The sequence below is a fragment of the Vulpes lagopus genome, chromosome X (assembly GCF_018345385.1).
Source record: "Vulpes lagopus strain Blue_001 chromosome X, ASM1834538v1, whole genome shotgun sequence".
Lineage (NCBI taxonomy): Eukaryota > Metazoa > Chordata > Mammalia > Carnivora > Canidae > Vulpes > Vulpes lagopus.
Genome location: NC_054848.1, coordinates 769,320 through 776,132, shown reverse-complemented (window position 1 = coordinate 776,132; position 6,813 = coordinate 769,320).

Here is a 6,813-nt window from a genome sequence, read left to right as displayed (position 1 = left end):
GTCCTCAAGGAGCCACGCCCCTTCAGCATTCATGTGCACAAGCATATCTTCTCAAGGTCAATCTGATGGGTCGTTGACTCTGCCCAGGATGGCAGGAGTTGCTGGCTTTTGCCATGGACTGAGTTCTGTGCCATTCAATTCATCAGACGTTTATTGAGCGCCCTTATTGGTTAGAACCTAGGGGAGTGGGTAGGAAGCAGGTTTGCAGCTCGTGGCAGGACAAGGCTAAGCAGAAGGGCCATGGGGGCTGGCGACACAAAGACAGCATTGAATATCTCCAATGTAGGGCCTTTGGGTGAGGAGATGAACAACAGTGGGATGAAGAGTGAGCAACGTTTCATCTGGACAAGGACACACTAACCCCTGGTGGGATGCAGATACAGGGCTGGTGATCATGGTCAGCTGAACGTCACAGGGAGTGGGTGACATCGTGTCATGGATGGGGACTGGCTGTGAAGGTCACCTCTCGGCAGTCATGAGGTGCAATGGGCCAGCTCTCCTCAGGTGTATCTCTGTCGATGACACTGTGAATGTCTCTGCCAGGAGCCCTTCCTCGTTTGTGGTCTTGGAAGCCAAGGAGCAGAAGAAGCAGCAGTTGAGAGACGACTGTGAAGAGCACAATGGCCAGAAGAGAAACGAAAAACAAAACTGGAGGCACCCACGTTCACTGCAGAAATGGCAGGAATGGTGATGCTGCGTCTGAGTTGGGCAAATAGGAGGAGCTGGCAAAGGGTGTGGAGCCGGGGGAGGAGATGCCATGCTCAGTCTTGCCATGTTCAAGCGGCTTCTCCGTGGAGACAGGATGTGGAGGCGTCGAGCAGGGAGTTGGATGCAGGGGTCAGAATCAAGGGAGAGATTTGAAGAACTCAGTGGAGGATGTTCCACTGAGGATCTTCCCCGGTGGGAGGAATGTTCCAGATTCTTACGCCACTTGAGTCCCTGAAGCTTGAAAAATCTCACAACACGCCTCCAAGGTAAAGAGTTAATTCAGCAGACCTGGATTGTCTACACTTGCCCCTTCCAAACTAAGGTCTAGCCATTGACCAGCTCCTGGAAGGAGGCTTGCATATGAGCCCGTGAAGTGTCCTACCTGATAAGAGCCTCTTTGTTTGCCTAGAGCCATGGCATGTAGTTTAGATGCTACAGTGAGATTTAGGATGGAGCTTTGGGCCGTGCCATACTCGGCCGTGTAGAAAGGCCAGTGAAGGAATAACTCAGGTCAGCCATGTGGACGCTCCATGCTAAGTGACTGACTCCAAGAAAACTCCTGGACGCCAAGGCCTGGTGAACATTCCTGGTTGTCAATACGTCATGCATGTTGCCACATGCAGTCATTGGAAGAGTTAAGTAGCATCCACAGGTCCATGGGGAGAGGACACCTGGAAACTCATGCCTCGTCTCTCTTGGACTCTGCCCCAAGCAGCTTCAGATTTCACTGATTTTCATCTGTATCCTTTTGTTGTACTAAACCAAAGCCATGAGTGTAAGAGCTTTCTGGAGTTCTGTGAGTCCTTCTACTGAATCGGTGAACCCGATGAGGGTGTCAGGGACCCAGACATGATACCCCTACACCGTCATGAAGATGAAGGCCGCTGTCTCTGGCTGAGCATGACACACACAGAAGAAGCTTAACAAGTATTGGCGTGAAGGAGTGACAGCATGAAGTTTCTTAGGACCCCTTTGTTCTACCTTTTCTTCAAGCGCTTTTGCCTTTTTAGATCTGCTCCAAGTTCCCACCAAGATGCGGAGAAGGAGAAGGAGAGTGAAGGGAACCTGTGTGGCTTACAAGGGTCCTGTGGGACCGCCTGGGGAGAGCATAGAGACCAAGCAGGGGGACTTGTTTCCTCTTTCTCTATTTGGGACTTGGATTTTCAACTGACACAATAGGTTTTAACTTTTGTTAAAGGTTAAGTTTACGCTTGGCTGTAGGTTGCATTCTGAGAATTAAATGTGGAAGTAGGTTGGCACACCATGGTCTTCTAGGAACTCCCAAAGAAGAGAAGATGAAGCGTTCCCTACAGATACAACCCTCCTCTACATTGTTGCTCCAGACAGATGGATGTACTGGGCTGGATGTCCCCCAGGGCCCCGTGGCAGGTCACCATGGGTGGCATTGCTGGAAAGTCAGTGCCTGTCATTTACTCTGAGGAGCTCATTTGTGCCTGGGATGTGCAGGTGGAGACTTGGAGACTGTGTTTGTCTCTGTAGCTGACAGTCAATGACTCATTTCTAGACTATCCATGGTCTTCATAGCCTCTTGTTCCATCTGGGATGAATATGGGCTGAAGTGTGCAGGAAAAGAAATTTATGGGGAAGAATTTATGGGGAATTTCCTTCTCCTGAAAGGAAAAATAAGATAGTTCATCAACAATCCATCCGTCCATCAGTGATAATGATAATGGTGATGGCAATAATGGTGATGTGGTGATGGTGATGATGATGGTGATGATGGAGATGATATGATGGTGATGATGATGGTGATGATGATGGTGATGATGGAGCTGATATGATGATGATCACAATGGTGGTGAAGATAATGGTGAAGATGATGGTGATGGCCATGATGATGGCGATAACGATGGTGATGATTGTGTTGATAAAGACGATGGTAATGGTGATGGTGATGATGGTGGTGATGATGTAGCAACCTTGTTAACCACCAAACAAACAAAATCCTTACACAGTGACTCTCATGCCCCATGCTCTGGGCCAAGTTCTAGGACTACAAGTTTAGTACACAATCTGTATCAGTCAGGGTTCCCCACAGAAGCAGAACTCAAAGGGTGTGTGTGTGTGTGTGTGTGTGTGTTTAAAGAAAATATTTACTTTAAGGAATTGGCTCAGGGGATTGTGGAGGTTGACAAGTCCAAAAATCTGTGGGTGTAGACCAGCAGGATGTAGACCCAGGGAAGAGTTGACGGCTCAGCTCTAGTCTGAAGACCATCTAGAAGGAGAATTCATTCTCGTAGTATTCGATTTGGAGTATGCAATGGTGGTATTTTGTCTTCTCAGGTTGGCTTCCGTGGGGACAGTGAGGGGGTTTCCAGAAACCCTCAAGGCACCAGGCTCCCTCGGTTATATGAGCAAAAAAGAGAGAAAGAAGACAGGTGTGTCTTCCCATGATGGTGGCTCAGGGACGGAGGGCACACTGGCCAGTCGGTTGGAATCACCCTCAATGTCCGTCACACAGAGCCAACTGAATACAGAGAGCTCTGTTAGGGCCATAAAGTGAGGCAGGGACACTACCAGGTGTGTTTGTGGGGAAATCGACGACAGTGTGGTGTGTACCAATGGGAGCTACGTGAAATTCTCAAATTTGTGTGTGCACTGAGTCCCCGGGGAGCTTTGTTCACAGGTGCTGACGTAGCAGGTCCAGGTGGGCCAAATTCAGACCCTCGCTGATGATCAAGCTCGGACGCCCTGCCACGGCCTCTCAGGGAGGAAGGACAAGGCTGCACGTCAGGCTGTGGTGGTGGGAGTCGGGGAGGGGAGAAGGTGAACCAAGGGGGTCCCCATGAGAATGAGTGTCATGACTCAAGATAGGTGGACACTCACCTAGGGGCAGAGAGGGAAGCCTGAAGATGGGAGTTTGAGCCATAGATGGCAGGAACGTGATGCCCGGGATACAGGGGAACGGAAGGAACGTCGGGAGAGAGTGTGTCCTCAAGAGCCCGGTGCTGATCTAGCAGTGAAACCAGGCAGACTGTGGCGCTTAGATTGACAAGGTCCTAGGTTTCTTGACCATCAGCGCGACCTGGGGGCCTATTACAAAGGCAGCCGCTGTTGAACACAACCTTGGAGGGAGCGCCATGGTCAAAGGGTGTCAGAGGGCGGACAACATAGGTTGTGCATGCACACGCACACTCTTGTGCACACACATGTCCACCCACAAGCACACTCCTGTAGACACTCTCACGGAGACAAAGGCAAACCTGCCCCCATGCACACACATGCACCCCTACAGGTGAGTCCATACCTGCTTATCCTCAGGCACACATTCAGATGCTCCAAGTGCACGCACCTGGACACCCACACACACAAGTGCTGAGGGTCTCAGCTGAACAGCAGGAAACAATGGCCCGGGGCCTCTCCCCAGGAACACTGATTAATAATCAATCCAGGGACTCCCATCAAGGGAGGAACAGCAGCACCAAGGCCTGGTGGGAAACGTCCCTCCCAGAGATTAGAATCAGGAAGTAAGATCTTTAGAGGAGAGTCCGGAGAAGCCTGCTTTGAAAATCCCCCTTGCCCACAGGCTTCCCTCTGTCAGTGGTGTCGGACAATGGGAGGTATTGAGATCCTAGTTCAGAATCCCGGGATTTCCACTTCTATGAGTCAGTGAGGCACAGGGAGGGTGTGATCTGAGAAGTCACCTGGGGGGGAAGATGAGGGGAGTAGAGAGCAGGGCCGAGGGAGGGGGTTATGCATGTAGCCTCAGGCCGCCTGGTTAAGCCTCAGCCCCGCAATGTGACCTTCAGAAATGAGAGACCCACCTTGACTCTTAGTCTCTTCATTTGTAAATAAATGGGAGGACACGGCTCCTTTCTGCAGTGCGTGGGGAGGGTCCATTCAATCAAAGCGGCAGATTTTGTGATGTGCTTCAGTAAACCACACACATGCAAAGTGGACAGTTGGACAAGTCGGGGTGCGTGTGTCTGCCTGTGCAGGCAGCTCCACTTTCCAGACTATGGGCATTTCCAGCAGATCCACACATTTCACTTCTCATTCCCCTCCTGTCCCCCAGGCCCTTGTCTCCCCTTCTTGTCCTCAGATCCTCTGCCATCCCAGCCTCCTGCCATTTCTGTTGAAAACTGCAGGGGCTCCCTCCTCAGATCTCTAGGTTCTCGCTCCTGTCTCCCTACTCTCCTGACCCACAATCTCACACTCCGTTGTACTCCTAGGCCACCAGTTCTCTCTTCCATATTCTCAAATCAGGGGATCTGTCTGGTTCCCAACGGGGTCCCCCTCCCTAATCCATGCCTGGACATTCCCCCAAGCCTTCAAATAGGGCAGCCACAGAGCTCCCTTGTCTGCTTCCTATTTCTTGGGGTCATTGCCCTCTGTGGCGTGAACGCCAATGACTTCAAAATCATCGTTTTATGTTGCATACAGTTGAATGATGTTTACTCCAAATCTGCAACCAACTGGAACCTTAGAATGGGACCTTGTTTTGAAATAGGGTCTTTGCAGTTGTGATGAAGTGAAGGATCTGAGATGACCTCGTCCTGCAGTAGGACGGGCCCTAAACACAATGACAGGGTCCTCATAAGAGACAGAAGAGGAGACGCAGACACAGAGGAGGGGCCACGTGAGGATGGAGGCGGAGATGGGAGGGACGTGCCCACCAGTCCGGGGACACCGGGAGCCCCAGATGCTGGAAGAGGCAGGAAGGACCCTCCCTGGAGCCTCTGGAGGGAGCACAGCCCTGCCTGGCTGGGATCTCGCCCTATGCGGATCCTAGACTCTGGTTTCCAGAGCTGGGGGAGGATGAATGCCTGTTGTCTCAAGCCTCCCAGTTTGTCTACTTTCCTTCTTTTTTTTTTTTTTTTGTACTGCATCCCTAAGAAACTCACAAATATATTTTCTTGTTTTTCCTCCTTCAGAAGAGAGGGCCAGGCGGGTTCCCATGACCCTGTCTTGGCAGGCAGCCGACGTCTCTGGTTACATTTTCATCACCGCCCTTTGTAAGCAGGTCCTGTGGCCCCACACCTGAGGGCCTGCCCTTCATCATATCTTCTCCTCAGTTCATCACCCTCAGATGTTGAGTATTTGTTCATTTATGGTCCTCACTGCCCAGAAAGCCAACAGAATCAATGCCACATGTTTCCTGAACCTCCAGCATGAAGCCCACAAGGAGACACAGAGTGATTTGCTCAAAGGACTGAGTCGATGATGAATCCCAGCACGTGTAACCTGCTTCCCAATCCTGAAGGTGTCTGCCCCGGGGCCTGTGGACGTGCACGGGGAAGGTGACATATTTTCTTGACCTAAAGCATGGTTGGGAGGAGTGATGATTTGAGTGGTGTGAGCTTTCCCTGCTTTTGTCTCCTGATGCTGGCCAGGAAACTCAGCTTCCTCCTTTACATTGTGGACGTGAACACGTAGGGGGCTTTCCATTCTCCAGAAATATAGTTCCTCTGAGCTGGCGGCAGCTGCGGTCCCTGACTCCCCCCTTCTGTTCCTTTTCTTAGACCCAGGAACAGGCGTCAGCAGCTGAGTGGGAAGGGGCCAGAGCTTGGTGACAGAACAGAAGTGAGAAAGATACCCCCAAACCAGCTGCCCATCTTGAGGGGAAGTTCATTTGATGTCATAGGTGACATCGGGATGTGCAAGACCCCAGAGAGAGAGAGAGAGGGTCACGGAGTGAGCCACCAGGCCACTTAACGGCCACTTTACAAGGGCCGTTACTTCTGTCACTGTTTCGTAACACGATGGACGCGTATTGTCGATGTCAGCTTAAGCAGGGTGAGGACTGGAATGGAGAGGATACTTTCTAAGACGTAAGGTCTCCTTTTGCACATGGAGAACCTGATGTTAGTTTGGGTCAACCACAAATAAGGAACGTCCGGGTGGGAAACCAGCTGGGAGACAGCCTTTCCCATACAAGAGTGCTGTGCACCGCGAGCTATTCCTACAACCTGCAGGTGGTCCAAGGGAAGAGTGTTTTTTTTTTTTAAATCAATGCTGTTCCCCAAATTATCTTTGAATGCTTTTCTTCCACAAGGTCTAGGATGGATGAGCAAAGACTTTGGGAAATGTGGTGGGTCATGGGCATCCTCGCCACAGCAAAGCCAGGGGTTTAATGGCTTTGTC